General features: G+C 38.5%; 1 long non-coding RNA gene and 1 other non-coding gene across 2 annotated transcripts; both read right to left on the minus strand.

The window, feature by feature from the left end:
* Positions 1–3,640: 3,640 nt before the first annotated feature.
* On the minus strand, positions 3,641–5,934 carry LOC146927525 (uncharacterized). The gene is made up of 2 exons (XR_015008202.1): positions 5,636–5,934; positions 3,641–3,859 (listed from the first exon to the last, which is right to left on the minus strand). It is a non-coding gene; the product is annotated as an uncharacterized LOC146927525 (long non-coding RNA).
* Positions 5,935–11,288: 5,354 nt separating this feature from the next.
* On the minus strand, positions 11,289–11,395 carry LOC146927526 (small nucleolar RNA R71). Its single transcript, XR_015009187.1, has one exon. It is a non-coding gene; the product is annotated as a small nucleolar RNA R71 (small nucleolar RNA).
* Positions 11,396–19,057: the final 7,662 nt, after the last annotated feature.

The following is a 19,057-nucleotide window of genomic DNA, read 5'->3' on the forward strand; positions in this document are numbered from 1 at the left end:
ACGAACCATGTTTTTAAGCCTAGAGACCATAGGATTTTATCCCAATGTTATGTTGGAGTTAGGCAAATTGTGATGTGGTTTTGATTCTAAGTTTGGGGTTGCTCATGGGATAGCAACAATTTAAGTTTGGGGTGAGGGTTACAGAGAACATGAGTTTATGATCACAAATGTTTCAAATTTAATGTCTCTCATATATATACAAAAAAAAAATGTCAATCAAGTTGATACAAAAAATCAACTCAAAAAAAAAGAGAAGTTCTTTTGTAAAATAAATTGAGACGTTTCTTGTAAATGTAGTGATTTGAATCATATGGTGTTCTCTAACCCTTAAATTTGTGCATATGGTGTTGAAGTGGGGGTGAACAGTCAAAATAAGTAGGAAGTGTCTAACTCCAAAGCGTCATGTTTAAGCCTACTTCCCAAATTATCCCACCTTTGACCTTAGCCCCGTTACACCCTAAAAGTCCTTAAATGTGTGTATGGCAATGTGACTTTGATTGATGTTCAGAAGGTTTCCAAGTTTCGGTAATATAGTGATTAGTTTGTCGACTGTGTGAACCCTTTCAATGATGTTGCGTGAAGTTGTGGAGTGAAGGATTTGGCAAGCAAGTTAGCCCACTATTGCTGACTGGAAGATGAACTTTTGATTTACCATTGATGAGGTAGGTGCTATTTTACTGTTAAAATCCATTTATAAAGTAAGTTCCTTGAGGACAAGTAACGATGCAAGTTTGGGGTTGTGATGACACTAGGTCATATAGCACTTTTGCTTTGATTTCTATGTACTTTCAGTTAAGTTCAGGTGATTTGCATGAGTTATGAGCCACAGAGAGGTGAAAATTTAAGTGCACAAGTACATAAACCATCGTACTACGATCTGTAGCATCGTACTACGATTTGAAGGCATTTTGGAAGGCTGAAGTTACTGGAAAAATCGTAGTGCGATGTGTTTTCATCGTACTACGATATCAAGGAGCGTTGATTGATGATCTGGGTTTAATGAGGCATCGTACTACGATCTACCAGCATCGTAGTACGATTTTGGCGTGTTACAATTTTTCTATAAAAGCCAGAATGTTCTCTTTGCAAAGGGTTCGGAATTTTTACGGAGAAAAGCTTGAATTGGAGTCTGAAGCATTGAGCCGACGGTGGGAAACCATCAAAACTCATAGTCAGTCATCAATTGAATGTAATGAATTCTTCTTTTTCATTTGTGATTTGTGCTTTAGCTATGAGTAGCTAGATCTATTGTGATTAGGTCATGAGATGACTCTGTACTAGCTCATTTGATGTAACCTGAAACTTTTACATTTATGAATTTCAATCTAGTTTATTCAGCATATGTTGTTCTCCTTGCTTTTATGATCCTGACCAGATATAATTGATTTAAGAGATTTTATGACTACTGACAATAGCGTTTATCTCGGAAATATTTATGCTGTTCTTTCTAACGGACAATCTAGGGATAGAGCGTTGTTAGACCGTGATCATTGAAATTAACGAATCAATTAGCCTTTGACGATTATAGGTTCACCTAAGGGATTAGGGAATTATAATTAGATAAGAGGACTTAGGATCAAGGGATTGACCTAAGTTAAATTGTTAATTTGTCGTTGACTTTGTGAAATTCGTAAAGTAAAGATTACAGGTTACTTAATGGGTGATGTATAGATGATTCGATTGACCTAGTCATCTCTTTAAACATTTTAAGAACCAATTTTATATTCTTTCGTTTTAAATTACAAATTGCACTTAAAAATCCAACTGCCTAGGGCAACCCCCTTATTTAATCACATCTTAACATAGACGTTCTTGTTTAGTAGAAATCAAAACAGTCCCTGAGGATACGAATTATTTATTACTCCGATATTGATTAGTACACTTGCTAATTATGTATCAAGTTTTTGATCTTAACAATTAACGTTGTTGCCTTGTTGAAATTAATCAACATAAGATTCAACAATAGAATATTCATGTCTTCAACATCAATGATAAAATAACAAGAGTTCCATAAGATTCTAACTCAAAAGGAAATAAATTTCAATGTTAAAGACCAACCTTAGTGTTACATACCAGAGCATCGTTTTGTATGCATGTTTATTCATCTACTAATATAAAAGGGAATAGACGGAAAATATTTTCATCGCCACCTTCTAAGTCGTCCCATAACTAGTCTTCTTCAACCTGAGTATTTGTACCGCAAGAGTACAGTCACCATAAAACACAACAGCAAAGGGATGAGAATATTCATCATGACATTAAATTTGAATAAATGAATAGATACAAAAGTCTTAGCATCGTTGGTCATCTTTTACAATCATACTCATAATATTTCATCATTGTTTTACGACATCAACACGTTAATACCAATGCTAGGTGATGTGCGGATTAGGCAAGTGTATCAAATCGTTTACCAAGTAATAAAGTGATAAGTAGAGTATCGTATCCACAGGGACTGTCGTTTAGTCCAAACAAATCGTGTTAGTTATTTTTAAGTTGGAGATATAATAAAAGTTAAGGTTTAGAGAGTTGAAATTTTTATCTGTTTGCAACAGAGCAAGTTTACCTGTTTTTGGTTGCAAAAAAAGTAAGCAGCGGTTAGGATTCTTCGAATCCCCTCTATTTATATTGTTGGATATTAAATAACAGTGATGTCACGTTTATTTATCTTAGGTAGACTATACAAGTGATGAGGCTGTTGGGACGTGGCTAATCTAGAAGGTTGGAAATTGCACATGTTGATCACACAGTGATCCTTATGTGTGGGGTCTATAAATCTCGGTTATCTAGGTCTATCCCTCCGAAGTCTGATTAAACTTGTTGATCACACGGTGATCCTTACGTGTGGGGTCTTACCGTCTCTAAGGTAATTGAAAGCATAGACTTTATATTGGCTTTACAAGATTTCCCAAGGCAATAAAGGCCAAGGTTCTTATAGGTCTATCCATCTATGAATCTTAAGACACTCATAGCACACTATCTCTCGCACTAATTAGTAGTTCTACAAACGGGAAACCCTGTCTCGCCTTACTAAGGATTTAAGAGGTTCTATTAGGCTATGAATTATTTCCTTCAAGTAGGTACTTGTTTCCTTAATCACTAACTAGTTACCTTCTAGGTTCAGCAGATTTTACTCAGTATTAGTAATGTCACCTCCTAAGTACTTACTACTATGGTCAACTCGCTTTCGGTATCTTTCGCTAGTTACTAACTAATTACTTCCTAAATAGATAAATATTAGTAGCAAGAAATAAAAATCAAGATATAAGCATCAAAATAGTAATATCAATATTAGGCTCTGTCACAACCTAAGTATCTAATCTAGGGTTGCACCAACTACAGAAATAAACTAAGGAATTTCCTAATAAAACTTAGTAGCGAACAAAAGATAAATAAAATAAAAAACGACATTAAAATAAATAAATATCCAACAAAAAAAAATAAAAATAGAGGTTCATCTTAGAGCTCTAACCTAAAAAGAATTAGTTACACATGGTAACTAAAAACAAATTACTAAAGATAAAAACATACCCTAGAAAATCAAGAAAAAGATAGAAACTCTTCTGAAGCTTCAGAGTTGCCTTCCTCTTGAACTGCCATTGTAACACCCATACCAGACGTGTCTAGAAAGTCTAGCACGTGCGTTAATATTAGTACTGGATACATTAAAATATACAACAATTAAAAACTTCAAATGAATAATATTTACATCAAGTTACGTTCGTATGAATAATAATACAACACAACTCATCCATACATAAAAATACATCCTTGATGTCCATAACGTCCTGCAGCTTTACGAACGAACCCTTGAAGTAATATCCATCCGGCTCCGAACATGCATAAACATCCTGCTTATCTGAAACAAATAAGGATTGGGATGAGACATAATGTCTCAGTGAGTTCCCCTAAATCCTAGGCTATAGGCAACCTCAAGGGGAAACCTACGGTCACCACGTGTCTACATTACAACCTGACGGTTGATTATACGTGTGTGGGGACTTGCATGCTTAGACGGTAGTGCATACTAGAGCCGTCATAATCATATCTTAACTTGTTATAGGTTTCTCATCTATACATGTCATGGCGGTTAAGGGAACCTAAACCGCATTGCCAAGCATACGCTTTACGTAACATGGCCTAAACATAAATAACATAGCATATTCATGACATGATTCTAAACCGGACGATTGGGGAAACCTAAGGTCGTCACGGCATATCTTTCTTTACTTGTCCTATACATATCTAGCTCTCGTCTAATAGCATATCATGCTCTTGTTCTTGTTCTTATACATAATCATACATGGGCTCGATCATGAGCATAAACATAACATAATCATAATCATAATAAACATAATCGTGTCTAAGTTCATTAATTGGTTAGCGTTGAACAAACAGTTATTATCTTGATTCATTTTTATGGATAGTCCCGGGTGGAGTAACCCCGAGATCAATCCCATACATGACCGATGTACGTACATCGGACTCCCTCGGTGTCGTGCGGGTCCCTTGCGGCTTAAACCGTTCCCCTTAGGTCGAGAACCTCCCGTATCCCACTGGCGTGGATAACAAGAGACACGAGCACCTACGTCTTGTTACTCAGTGACATGCGGGTCCCTTGCAGCTTAAATCGTTCTCATTACGAGAACCCCTTGTATCCCCTTGATGTGGATATCAAGAGACATGTCACCTACACATATTAAATCATGGTCTTGTCGTGCATATAAGTTAAACATATACATATTCGCCTATTTACCTCGGAACCTTAGTCGATTCGATTGGCGATAACTTATACTTATTCATACTTAACATAGTGGAGGGGTCTAACCTATCAATCCACAACTTACATATTTGCTAAGCCATTCTAGCTCATGTGCGAAGAGATTACACTTCGCGTCTTATCATTCTAGGGATTCTTGCTATTTTCTAGTTCTCGACTAGCTAAGCCGAGGCTCTACATACATTCCCTTTCTTAGTTCATTGCTACCCCATCATGCTTAAACTCTCTTGAGCCATCCTTATGTTACATGCTAAGATTCCCACGATTAATGATGCAAGGATCAATTGACGATGTGTGCAAATTTTCAATAATTTCTAAAGACCGAAAATGCCATAAACCCAAGTTTCAAGCCGTTTATAAATTCCATGATTTGATAAAGCCAAACTTGTTCCAGTAGAAAGATAAGTGAAAACAGCAAAAGAACACGTCGAAACGATCGCTACGGACCCCCACACGACTGCCCCCAAGCACCCGAACGCAGAACAACGCGAACGTTGTCCTGTCTGGGGCGCCTGGCGCCAGGAGTAGGGCGCCTAACGCTAGCTCCCTGTGTGTGGGCACCTAGCGCCCTTGTACAGGCGCAGCGCTCCGAAGCTTGAGTTTTCGAATGTTTCGGCTGCGGGTTTTCGCCATTTTCGACCCAAAATTCGTCCAATTAGACCCTGTAATGCACCAAACTCATCCAACAACATGTATGGACTTAATTTAAGACATCTCATGGCAATATTAACATATAATCAACAAGATTTACTTTGGGGTACTAAATTTTCATATAAGCTAAACTCACATTAAATCATGTTTTACTACACAAGATTGAGTAAACCCAAGGGTAGAATATCTATCTATGGAACTCACCTTGCACAAATGAAGTGAACTTCAAGTTTCCTCAAGCTCTACACCAAACCCTAAAATCTCTACTATTGAAGAAAAGGAAAAACAAGATGATGAGACTTGTTCCTACACACCCAAAGCTTGCTTGTTCTCTTGCTTGTAAGATTTTGAACTTTGGTTTACTCCCAAAGAAGAAGGAGGATCGGTTCTTAGAGAGAGGAGAGAGCACAAGAAAATTGTTCTAACCTAGAGTGAGAAAGACAAAGGAAATAATGAAGATTTTGGGTCCAAATTTACTTATATACTCCTCAAACTCAAAAGTCCATAATACCCTTAGTCTTAATCGCGTCTAGCTTGACACTAATGCATAAGTCGTATTAAACTGACATCTCTTAATTAATGTTTCCTTCAAACTTTATTTCCGCAACATTAATCCTCTGGCACGATCGACTGATAACGTTCTGATACATTTAGCCGATAAAATTCCATTAGCTGACGAGCGGGATATTACATTCTACCCCCCTTAAAAAAATTTCGTCCTCGAAATTTAGAGATCGACTACTAATCGTCATGACAAAAACTTACCATCTATGGTCTGAGCCAAACATTTTCCATTCATACATAACCAAAGGGTTCATCGCATCATGTCCTCATAATGTTTCTTAACCCGCATATAACTGAACATAGCCTTCTTGATCTTATTATCACTCAAACTTAAAGCTTTCTTTGTATATCATGACTTGGAACTTACCCACTTAACATAAACCATTCATAAAGGTATCTTAACATAAACACTCAGGATTTGCTTTTTTTAACTGGAATCCTATCGGATACCAGGTTTGCCTTGTAGTGCTTATTGCAACATAAAACATCTTATTATACATATACATAGTTAAAACATAATTCTCCTCATAGCACCTTGAGACATACTCCTCTTTTACACATTACTTATCTTGACGATTCCACGAATCTCTTGTCTCTTTTTAGAGTCTTATTAAACCTTCTGATCTCATAACCATTCTCTTAGCATTCGAATTCATGGTAACTCATATAACTTGTCATAGAGAAGCATAATTTATACACTCCGATACATCTCTCATCTGACAACCAGTATTGTTGCTCGTATGTTCTCAAAATTTCCGACTTAGGCCACTTACATTCGAATACTCTTAGCATATACTCGTGCGTCTCATAAGACTTTTCAAAAAAAAACTGTTGTTTACTTCATCAAATCTTACCTTACATAGTGTCCTACATACTCTCAAGTGTCGCACCTTGTTAGATAATAGCAATACTTGTTCTAACATCTTGATTAAGGAAATTTTCTAAACCTTGAGTATTTGGGTCCTTGGAACGAATAATTGTATAACTCAAAAGAAAATATGAAATCATGTTTTTAAAATAATCATCGCCCCAAAGTCCCTTACTACCCGTTTTAACTTTAAAAGTTATAAATCATAGTTCAAAATCTTCATAGCAAGTATCGTGATCATTTAACAAGTTTGACATAGGAGAGTATGCACTTCCTCGTGCATAACTCATGGTTTATATCTCCATCCATAATGAAATTCTTGAACTTCAAAAGTAACTCCTATATTATTCTTTCTTGACTTACATACATACCTTGGAGACTCACATACTTGCATAACATAAATCATATAGGATCCTTGACCCTCATAACATTATCTCATTTCCTCGTTCTAAGAACAATAAACTTGAATATTCAAAACATCGTGTCCGGTTACGATCACATATTGTTACCTTATCCTACATAACACTTCTTCTTTAAATACCAGCTTCACACTTGATAATTCAATCATTACTTTGAGTCACAAAAAGAAACCTCTCGACTTTTACATGTATTTCTCTTATCATAGCACATACTCTTCATTTATGGTGACTCTAGCCTTTCCTATCTTACTTAGATGAAGACACATCCACATACCTTAACCCTTTTCATGACTGACTACATAAGTCTCCTTTCTTACTTAACATTTCGAGAACTTCTCGCTTGTCCCATAATGCTCTAACGAAGGCTTTTACTATCTTAGTCCATGTTCCATGATTACTATTAACAACTATGTCAATTTAACTTTCGTTGCGCCACTCTGATTCCCACCAGTTGGCCTTAACCAATACTATAATCCATTAAGACAACTAAAACTTCACATATGAGTATCATCTTCTTGAACTCTTCCTCAAAACCTTTCATGTGGCGAACTTTGCCATAAACATGCACCTCACAATACCTTGCAAGATTGGATCTCGCGGTAGACTTGTCGAATTACCATATTACTTTACTTGGGAATAGACCTTACTTTCTCACTAGTTGAGTTCACCTCATAACATACACTTATCATACATAAACTTGTTTATGAGAAATCTTGAATTCCCATAGGATTCCCATAGTAGACTTATCATAAATTCATACATACTTTTCTTGATCATACTTCATTGTATTCTTGTATTCTCGCGTACTATGTTTTGCGTAATCAAACGAATGCTTGCTCGTTAATTTCTTTCTTTAAGTAAACATTTTAATCTAACATACGGGTCATTGGAGTTGACGATTTCTATTTATATAAAAACGTAATAAGTTTGGCCCCAGTCGTTGCATCAAAAATCACGGAATAAGCTACAATTGTGCCATCAAACCTTAGTTCCGGTGAGTTTAGCCCACTCTACGTGAGTCGTAACAACCGGTACCTGCAAAATTTCTTTTAAATCCCAGAACGCCATCTCCAATCACCCATATGCATGTATTCATTTTCAAAATTCTGAAAAACTTTAGAATTCATCATCATGACGAGCCTTAACAAGTCAATCAAGCAAAACATAGATCCAGGGAATACTCATAACTTCATTGAATCTGAAAATCTTGTGACTCTGCATAATCCTTTACCACTTACCTTTCATCTCATGCATGTGCATTCCCTTTATCCAGTCATATGCTGGAACTTTAAAACTTCTGACCCAAGCTCTTCGTCAGCTCTTGCTACGTTAACTTCTAATGTTACCTTGAACCGGATTGATTCCGTTAATAGTTGTCCATGCATTTTCTTCCTTAGAAATCATAGGATGTGATGTGCATTCAATACTTGATGTTATAGAGAGTGCTGGTTACCTAAAAGATTGTAAAAACAACCCCCAATAGCTACTAAGGCCCTAGAGACGAAATGACAGTTTTTGGAAAAACTGAAAATTTTCGCCCCAGTTTCGCTATTGGCGTATTTTCTAAAAATTAGTTTTCAAGAAAACATACTTCACATAAAAATATCATTTTCTCAAGTAATCTGATGCACATCATTCATTCTGGTCATCATAAAAAAATAATTTCATAACTGTTGCACGACAAGCATTAACACCAATCAATTCAATTCACGGCACATTAGAAACCATTGTCTTGTTCATCATATCACTTGACATAAAAATTCCACATAAGACTTCAACTTCATCCAACATACATGTGCTCAACTTCATTCAATATTAGAACCTTATTCTCGCTGAACATATAAATCTTGATCTTCCGTTCTCATATCTCAATTCATGAGAGCTTACTAACTCCATCAACACATATCGACTTATCCTTAACTTGTAGTCTTGTACTTACGTTCCAGAATATATATATATATATATATATATATATATATATATATATATATATCCAACCTCTTCACTTACAGATACATGAAGTATCACTAACATCATACTCGAATTTGTCGGAACGTTCTTTCTTAACATGCCTTACATTCCTGGAGGATTCACACTTGTGCTTGATTAGTTCACCGGCCACCTTTTGGCACGATTGATGACACTAGGTCATATAGCACTTTTGCTTTGATTTCTATGTACTTTCAGTTAAGTTCAGGTGATTTGCATGAGTTATGAGCCACAGAGAGGTGAAAATTTAAGTGCACAAGTACATAAACCATCGTACTACGATCTGTAGCATCGTACTACGATTTGAAGGCATTTTGGAAGGCTGAAGTTACTGGAAAAATCGTAGTGCGATGTGTTTTCATCGTACTACGATATCAAGGAGCGTTGATTGATGATCTGGGTTTAATGAGGCATCGTACTACGATCTACCAGCATCGTAGTACGATTTTGGCGTGTTACAATTTTTCTATAAAAGCCAGAATGTTCTCTTTGCAAAGGGTTCGGAATTTTTACGGAGAAAAGCTTGAATTGGAGTCTGAAGCATTGAGCCGACGGTGGGAAACCATCAAAACTCATAGTCAGTCATCAATTGAATGTAATGAATTCTTCTTTTTCATTTGTGATTTGTGCTTTAGCTATGAGTAGCTAGATCTATTGTGATTAGGTCATGAGATGACTCTGTACTAGCTCATTTGATGTAACCTGAAACTTTTACATTTATGAATTTCAATCTAGTTTATTCAGCATATGTTGTTCTCCTTGCTTTTATGATCCTGACCAGATATAATTGATTTAAGAGATTTTATGACTACTGACAATAGCGTTTATCTCGGAAATATTTATGCTGTTCTTTCTAACGGACAATCTAGGGATAGAGCGTTGTTAGACCGTGATCATTGAAATTAACGAATCAATTAGCCTTTGACGATTATAGGTTCACCTAAGGGATTAGGGAATTATAATTAGATAAGAGGACTTAGGATCAAGGGATTGACCTAAGTTAAATTGTTAATTTGTCGTTGACTTTGTGAAATTCGTAAAGTAAAGATTACAGGTTACTTAATGGGTGATGTATAGATGATTCGATTGACCTAGTCATCTCTTTAAACATTTTAAGAACCAATTTTATATTCTTTCGTTTTAAATTACAAATTGCACTTAAAAATCCAACTGCCTAGGGCAACCCCCTTATTTAATCACATCTTAACATAGACGTTCTTGTTTAGTAGAAATCAAAACAGTCCCTGAGGATACGAATTATTTATTACTCCGATATTGATTAGTACACTTGCTAATTATGTATCAAGTTTTTGGCGCCGTTGCCGGGGACTGTTGATTAATTTCAACAAGGCAACAACGTTAATTGTTAAGATTTCTGTCATTTAAATTTTTGTCTGTATTTAAAAATATCTATTGATTTTTTGTGGTGCAGTGCTACTAAGGTATTCTTTTGCTGTGTATGCGAGGTAGAGTCCAACCTGAGGACTTGCAGTTCAATCCGGAGATCAAAAAGGCCGCAAGAGCTAATCGAAGAGCAGTTAGGTTAGCAAGACTAGCTGAGAATACAAGCCAAGGTTCTTCATCAGCTGAAATTCAGGACATTGAACCTGAACCGGAAACCATAATTATGGAAGAACCGCCACCACCACAAAGACCTATGATGGGGGACTATGGATTGGATGCCAACCGTGGTCATCTAACTCATGTCTTCCAACCAGCCAACCCGGTAGCTTTTGACATTAAGAGTTCTGTCCAACAAAACCTTATGGAGAACCAATATGATGGGCGTGATGACAAAAGCCCTCATGAGCACCTGAGCCATTTCCATGAAACATGTCAGTTCTGTGTGCCCCCTGCTCATATCACTGAGAGCCAAAAGAAGCTTAGATTATTCCCTTTCACTCTAACCGGTAGAGCCAAAGATTGGTTGCTGTCCATACCTAGTGGAACCATTCAAACGTGGGATGAACTTGAGCTTAAATTCCTTAAGAGATTTTTCCCTATGTCAAAATACTGGGAGAAGAAACATGAGATAACCAACTTTAAACAAGGGGAGGGTGAGACCTTGTATGATGCTTGGGAGCGTTTTAACCTTTTGCTTAAGAGATGTCCTGCACATGGCTTAGATGAAAAATCTTATCTCCAAGTCTTTACCGAAGGGTTAACCGCTAACCATAGAATGTTCTTAGATGCATCTTCAGGTGGGAGTATGAGAACCAAAACTGATCATGAAGTCCGAGACCTGATAGAGAACATGACCCAAAATGAGCATCGAGCTGATGCTGAGAAAAAGAAGAGGGGAATGTTTGAGGTGAGTGACAACACTGCTATCTTGGCCAATCAAGCAGCCATGAACAAACACCTGGAAACCTTGTCTAAACAAGTCCAAGCCATAACCTTGGGACAAACACAAGCCCAACATGCCCAAGTACAACAAGTGCAACAAAGGTGTGATTTTTGCCAAGGAGATCATCCAAATGGTGAGTGTACCTTAGAGGGATCCAGTGAGGAAGCAAATTTCATGGGAAATTATCAAAAAAATAATCCCTACTCTAACACTTACAATCCTGGATATGCCAAACATCCTAACCTGAGTTACTCCAACACAAATACCCTTAACCCTCTTCTTCCTAACCCTCAACGCCAACAACCGCAGCAACAACAAAGACCCCCAGCAGCTTGGGAAGAGGCCATGACTAAATTCATGCAAATGACTCAAACCAATTTGGAGGAGATGAAAGCAAGCCAGGAAGCTGAAAGGAAAAATAATGAGGCAGCCCGAAAAATGTTTGAAACTCAAATTGGGCAGATGGCAAAACAGATGGCTGAGCACACTAAGGGAGGATTTTCAGGCAACACTCAAGACAATCCAAAGAACAATGAGAGTTGCAAGGCTATTGAGTTGAGAAGTAAGAAGGTGTTGACACCTTTACCCCCAAAGGTGACTAAAAAGAATGAAACAGTTGAGGTGGAGGAGTATGAACAAGAAGTAGTTGAAAATGATAAGGCGTAGTTGAAAATGAACATGAAGAGAAAAATTCAGAGGGAGAAAAAAATAAAGAGGGAGAAAAAAGTGAGAAGTTGATTGATGAGGAGTCTATGTTGAGGAAGACGAAGAGCCAGCTCCTTGAAGATGGTGAGAAGAAACAAGTTGTCCCTCCGTATGTGAAATTGCCTTATCCGCATCTATCAAAGAAGAAAGAGAAGGAGGCTGGTCAATTCAAAAAGTTTATGGAGCTGCTATCTCAACTCCAAGTTAACATCCCTTTTAGTGAGGCCATTGAACAGATGCCGTTGTATGCCAAGTTTATGAAAGACTTGCTAACCGGAAGAAGGAAACCTAGAGATGGTGAAAATATCGCCCTATCAGAAAATTGCAGTGCCATCCTTCAGAAGAAACTACCTCCTAAATTGAAAGACCCAGGCGCTTTCACCATTCCTTGCACTATTGGGAAGGTGAATGTCGGAAGAGCATTATGTGACTTGGGGGCTAGCATTAATCTGATGCCGCTCTCTATGATGAAAAAGTTAGGATGCGGGGAACCCAAACCAACAAAGATGACCCTCACACTAGCCGATCGTTCTATTTCTCATCCTTATGGAGTGTTGGAAGACGTGTTGGTGAAGGTAAATGAGCTGATGTTTCCTTCTGATTTTGTTATTCTAGACATGGAGGAAGATGAGGAGACACCTTTGTTGTTGGGAAGACCCTTCTTAGCAACGGGAAGAGCCTTGATTGATGTTGAAATGGGTGAGTTGATACTACGGTTTCAGAATGAACAAGTTGTATTTAATATCTTTGAGGCCATGAAGCATAGGAATGATCATCCTCAGTGCTATAAGGTTAATGTGATTGATAGCCTAGTTGATGAAACAAATCAAGAAGAAACTCCTGTGCAACCATTAGAAAGAGTGATGGCAAATTCGATTGAAGTTGATGAGAGGAATACTAATGATGAAGTTGATGAGTGTGTGCAGCAATTGAAGGCATTGAAAGTTGAATCCTCAAGCAGAAAATTTGAAGTTTTAGCAGCAAAATGTGAGGAGAAAACAACTGCACCAGAATTGAAGGAACTCCCATCCCATTTGAAGTATGTGTTTTTAAGTGAAGATGCCAGCCATCCAGCTATCATAAGTAGCACCTTATCCTCTCTTGAAGAAGAAAAGTTGATGAGAGTTCTTAAAGAAAACAAGGCAGCTCTTGGGTGGCACATATCAGATTTAAAGGGAATCAGTCCAGCCTATTGTATGCATAAAATTCATTTGGAGGCTGAATATAAACCGGTGGTCCAACCCCAAAGGCGCCTTAACCCCACAATGAAAGAGGTGGTCAAGAAAGAAGTCCTTAAGTTGTTGGATGCAGGCATGATTTACCCAATTTCAGATAGTGCATGGGTGAGTCCGGTGCATGTGGTACCCAAGAAAGGAGGGATGACCGTGGTGGCAAACGAAAAGAATGAGTTGATTCCCACTCGGACGGTGACAGGTTGGAGGATGTGCATCGACTACCGAAGGCTGAATCAGGCTACTAGGAAGGACCATTTTCCGTTACCTTTCATGGACCAGATGTTGGAGAGGTTGGCTGGACAGGCCTTCTATTGTTTCTTGGATGGATATTCGGGGTACAACCAGATTGCGGTGTCGCCGGAAGATCAGGAGAAGACAGCGTTCACATGCCCATTTGGTGTGTTCGCCTATCGAAGAATGCCCTTTGGATTGTGCAATGCACCAGCCACTTTCCAAAGGTGCATGCTGGCCATCTTTGCAGACTTGCTGGAGAAGAACATAGAGGTATTTATGGATGATTTTTCTGTTTTCGGTAAGTCTTTTGATGATTGTTTACATCACTTGGATGTTGTTCTTAAGAGATGCATTGAAACTAACCTTGTTTTAAACTGGGAAAAATGTCACTTTATGGTGACGGAAGGTATAGTTTTGGGCCATAAAATCTCTGGGAAAGGCATCCAAGTTGATCAAGCAAAAATTGAGGTTATAGAGAAACTTCCTCCTCCCATCAATGTGAAGGGGGTGAGGAGTTTTTTGGGGCATGCTGGATTTTATAGGCGATTTATAAAAGATTTTTCAAAAATTGCTAAGCCCCTCTGTAACCTCCTTGTTAAAGAAAATGATTTTGTTTTTGATGCTGAATGTTTGGAGTCATTTTCATTAATTAAGAAAAAGTTGGTCACTGCGTCGGTAATCATTGCACCAAATTGGGACCTCCCATTTGAACTCATGTGTGATGCAAGTGATTACGCGGTTGGAGCATTGCTTGGCCAACGCCATGAGAAATTTTTCCATGCCATCTATTATGCAAGTAAAGTTCTGAATGAAAATCAAGTCAATTATGCAACTACTGAAAAAGAACTGCTTGCTATAATTTTTGCTTTGGAAAAATTTCGCTCGTATCTCATTGGATCCAAAGTTGTTATTTTCACAGATCATGCAGCCCTGTAATTTTTGCTTACAAAGGGGGACTCTAAACCCAGGTTGCTGAGATGGATACTCTTATTACAAGAGTTTGATTTGGAAATCCGTGATAAGAAGGGAGTGGAGAATGTGGTGGCTGACCACCTCTCCCGTTTGGAAAATGAGGCGGTTACTAAGAAAGAGAAGGCCATTCAGGCCGAGTTTCCTGACGAACAGTTATTTGTGGTAGCTGAAAGGCCATGGTTTGCAGAGGAACTTGATCCCCGAGGATTTTACATATCAGCAGAAGAAGAAATTCTTCAAGGAGGCAAATTTTTATGTGTGGGATGACCCATACTTATTTAGAACTAATGCTGATGGTTTGTTGCGTAGATGTGTTGCAGGTGATGAGGTGAACAGTATCATGTGGCACTGCCATAGCTCAGTTTATGGAGGCCACCACAGCGGTGAAAGGACCGCAGCCATGATATTGCAAAGCGGGTTTTGGTGGCCAACCTTATTTAAGGATTGCCACGAGTTTGTCAAACAATGCGATAAGTGTCAGAGAACAGGTAAAATTTCTAGGAGGAATGAGATGCCCCTCAAGGGAATCCTTGAGATTGAACCATTTGATTGTTGGGGCATCGATTTCATGGGTCCATTCCCGTCCTCCTACTCTAATCTCTATATCCTTGTTTGTGTGGATTATGTGACCAAGTGGGTAGAAGCTGTAGCATGCATAGCTAATGATGCCCATACGGTCGTTAATTTTCTTAAGAAAAACATTTTTCCTAGGTTTGGGACCCCTAGAGTTTTGATCAGTGATGGGGGGAAGCACTTTTGCAATAAATACTTAGAAAGTGTTCTTGCGAAATATAATGTGAAGCATAAAGTTGCTACTCCCTATCATCCTCAAACTAGTGGGCAGGTAGAAGTGTCTAATAGACAATTGAAACAAATCCTAGAGAAAACGGTTGCATCATCTAGAAAAGATTGGTCTAAGAAACTTGATGATGCATTGTGGGCTTACAGAACTGCGTTTAAAACTTCCATTGGTTTCTCACCATTTCAGTTAGTTTATGGGAAGTCTTGTCATTTACCAGTTGAATTGGAACACAAGGCCTATTGGGCGATTAAATTTTTAAACTTTGATCACACATTGGCTGGTAAGGAAAGACTTCTTAAACTAAATGCATTGGAAGAAATGAGGTTGCAGGCGTATGAGAATGCGTCGATTTATAAAGAAAGAACAAAAAAATATCATGATCGCAACCTTGTTTCTAGGGAGTTTTATGCTGGGCAACCAGTGTTGTTGTTCAATTCCAGGTTAAATTTGTTTCCAGGAAAGTTGAAGTCCAAGTGGTCCGGACCGTTTATTGTGAAGAACGTGTCCCAAAATGGAGCTGTGGAGGTGATGACACCGGATGGTGAAAGAAGCTTTAAGGTGAACGGGCAAAGGCTGAAGCCCTATCATGGAGGTGACTTGCCCAAGGAAAGAGTGGGCCTGGTACTCACCGACCTTTAAAAGGTCGTCAGAAGTCAAGCTAATGACGGAAAACGAGCGCTGAGTGGGAGGCAACCCACTGAATTATGTTTCAGGTAATTTTTCATTTTCTGTGTAGATATACATGATAAAAAAAAATGTTTTCAATGTGATACAGAAGGAACAACTGCAAATATTTTCAAAGAGGCTTTAGAAAAATTTTCAGAGCAAAGAATCGTACTACGATATTTCACATCGTACTACGATGTGAGAAGCCAACAAAAGTGGTTCCTTCTGGAAAAATCGTAGTACGATATCCAGAAATCGTACTACGATAGTGAAGTCAAGAAAAGTCAAACGAGCAATAAAAATCGTACTACGATATCATATATCGTACTACGATATTTAAACTTTAGAAAACTGCTCGTCTCTGGAAATATCGCAGTACGATACAGGGACATCGTACTACGATCCAAAAAATTTTCTGTGTTCCTAACGGTTACAAAACACATCGTACTACGATATTAACCATCGTACTACGATTCTATTCTCCTATAAAACCTGAAGCCGCACCTTGTCATTCCATTTTCGCCCCAACCTAGCGAAGCTCTGTCACATTTTTTCCCAAATGCTCTTAATACCTTAAACCAAACCCAATCTACACCAAATTCTCATCTCTTCTCACTAATCCACCAACAAATCATCATCTTCATCAAACAAACCATCAACAACCCACAACAATCTCAACACTTCTCTCACACATTTCATCAAACACCTTCCGTACAAGTCAATTTCTTTCCCCCAACCCACACAAATGGCTAGAACTTCAGAAAACACCGAAATTCAACCACGAAAACGTACCCGAAACCAATCCAAAGCATCCTCATCAAACCCTCCACCACCAAATCAACCCCCAACTCAAACACAACCAACACAATCAACCACTTACCAACGTTTTAAAACGGAAAAGGCAGAGGAAAGATACCAAGAGATTAAGGAGAGGGAGTTTGTTGGAGAACGAGCATTTGATGTTATCAATCTCACCGGACATCCCACTTTTGAAGCAACACTGAGGGAAAAAGGTTGGGAAGGCTTGACTGGCATGGTGACAAAGACAAGCAATAAGTCCATTGCTTTAGAATTTTTCGCAAATGCTTATGCGAAAGAGGAGAATAGAAATCTTGCAATTGTGAGGGGGAAGAAGGTAGTGTATGACGCAGGTAACATCAACGCTGCCTTGGGGTTGCCTGTTCCGGTAAGCTGTGATGTGGTACGGCGAATTTCCACTGCAAACTGGCCCAAGACCCAGGAAGAATGGGATGAACTACTGGTCGGGATAATGAAAGAAGGACAAGGGTGGAGGAGGAAGACCCCATCCAGCAATCCTCAAAGGATTAACACAGCACACTTGTTGCCAACCTATAGAGCATGGGCATCTTTCATCAATTCTACAATTGAAGGTACTTCTGCTGCTGCTCAAATGATATTGAATCGAGTGTTTATATTGTTAGTTCTCCTCTCAGAACATGAGCAGATGAATGTTGGAAGGCTGATTTCTCGCAGTATTAAGGAAATGGTGAGAACGAAGAGTTCGACATTGGGTCACAGCTGTTTGATAAATCTTTTATGTGAAAAGGCTGGGGTCCAAACTGAGCCATTGGATGTGTTTGTTAAATCTCAGAACCCTATTACGGACACCACATTGGAGGGGTATGAGAAGAAGATGCGAGAAGGCGGAGGTATCCAGAATGAACAAGGAGAGCAACCAGAAGTGCAGGGCGCACCTGAGGCTGAGTACCCACCTATGCACCCTGCATTGGCGGAGTATATCTACACATCAGCAAATTGGCAGGAGGAAGCATCATCTCAGCTGTTACTTGAGCCTCCCCGGTTCTCGGAACAATTTGCTGCGATGGCACTTCAGTACAAGAGGAAACCGACGGGTTCTTATAAGAGGTTTGGTGGCTCTAAAGATCGCATGGAGGGTTATTTTGAGGCTACTAGAAACAGGGCAGTTCAGCTTGAGAAGGATATTAGAGAAGACTTTGAGTACGGAGAGAATGTGGAGATTGCAAACATGTTAAGTACCGACCCTCCCGACTTGTCTGGAGACGATCAGCAAGACCAGATGGATGAGGAGGAGGGTTGACTCCAGACTCACAAAGCAGTAGTTTATTAGCTTTACATTTTTGTTTTCGTTGTTTTTGCACAATAAAAAACTGTGTGTTGTGACTACTGCTAGTGTATTAATTCTGTATACCCTCTTTTGTAATTGCATCTGCGTTTGTTTGTTATTAACGAATTTGCTTTGTTTTTGAATTTTACCAGTTTAGTAGCATTTATTCATCCATGGTATATCAAAAGTTCAAGGAGGAAGAGCTTGCACGAAGGTCTCGGTTGAAGTGTACGGCAATGTGAAACAACTTCCATAAACCTCAACCAGTAAGTTCCACAGCCAAAACTTTTATTTTTCAATTTTCACCAAATATGAGTGTTCCATACTGATGCTATTTCTGAGACTTGCGGATGTTCTTTATGTCGATTGGATAATGTTGCTTACACACTAAGTCAAAGTGTTTGTACCTTGAGCCTTTCAAGCCTACCTGTTGAATGTAATTTTTCCCATTTTTAAGCCAATTTTGAGCCAGTAGGTTAGACCCCGTTGTTTCGGTGACGAACCATGTTTTTAAGCCTAGAGACCATAGGATTTTATCCCAATGTTATGTTGGAGTTAGGCAAATTGTGATGTGGTTTTGATTCTAAGTTTGGGGTTGCTCATGGGATAGCAACAATTTAAGTTTGGGGTGAGGGTTACAGAGAACATGAGTTTATGATCACAAATGTTTCAAATTTAATGTCTCTCATATATATACAAAAAAAAAAATGTCAATCAA

The sequence above is a fragment of the Medicago sativa genome, chromosome 4, assembly GCF_051527215.1.
Source record: "Medicago sativa cultivar Bolivia chromosome 4, Bolivia_mono, whole genome shotgun sequence".
NCBI lineage: Eukaryota > Viridiplantae > Streptophyta > Magnoliopsida > Fabales > Fabaceae > Medicago > Medicago sativa.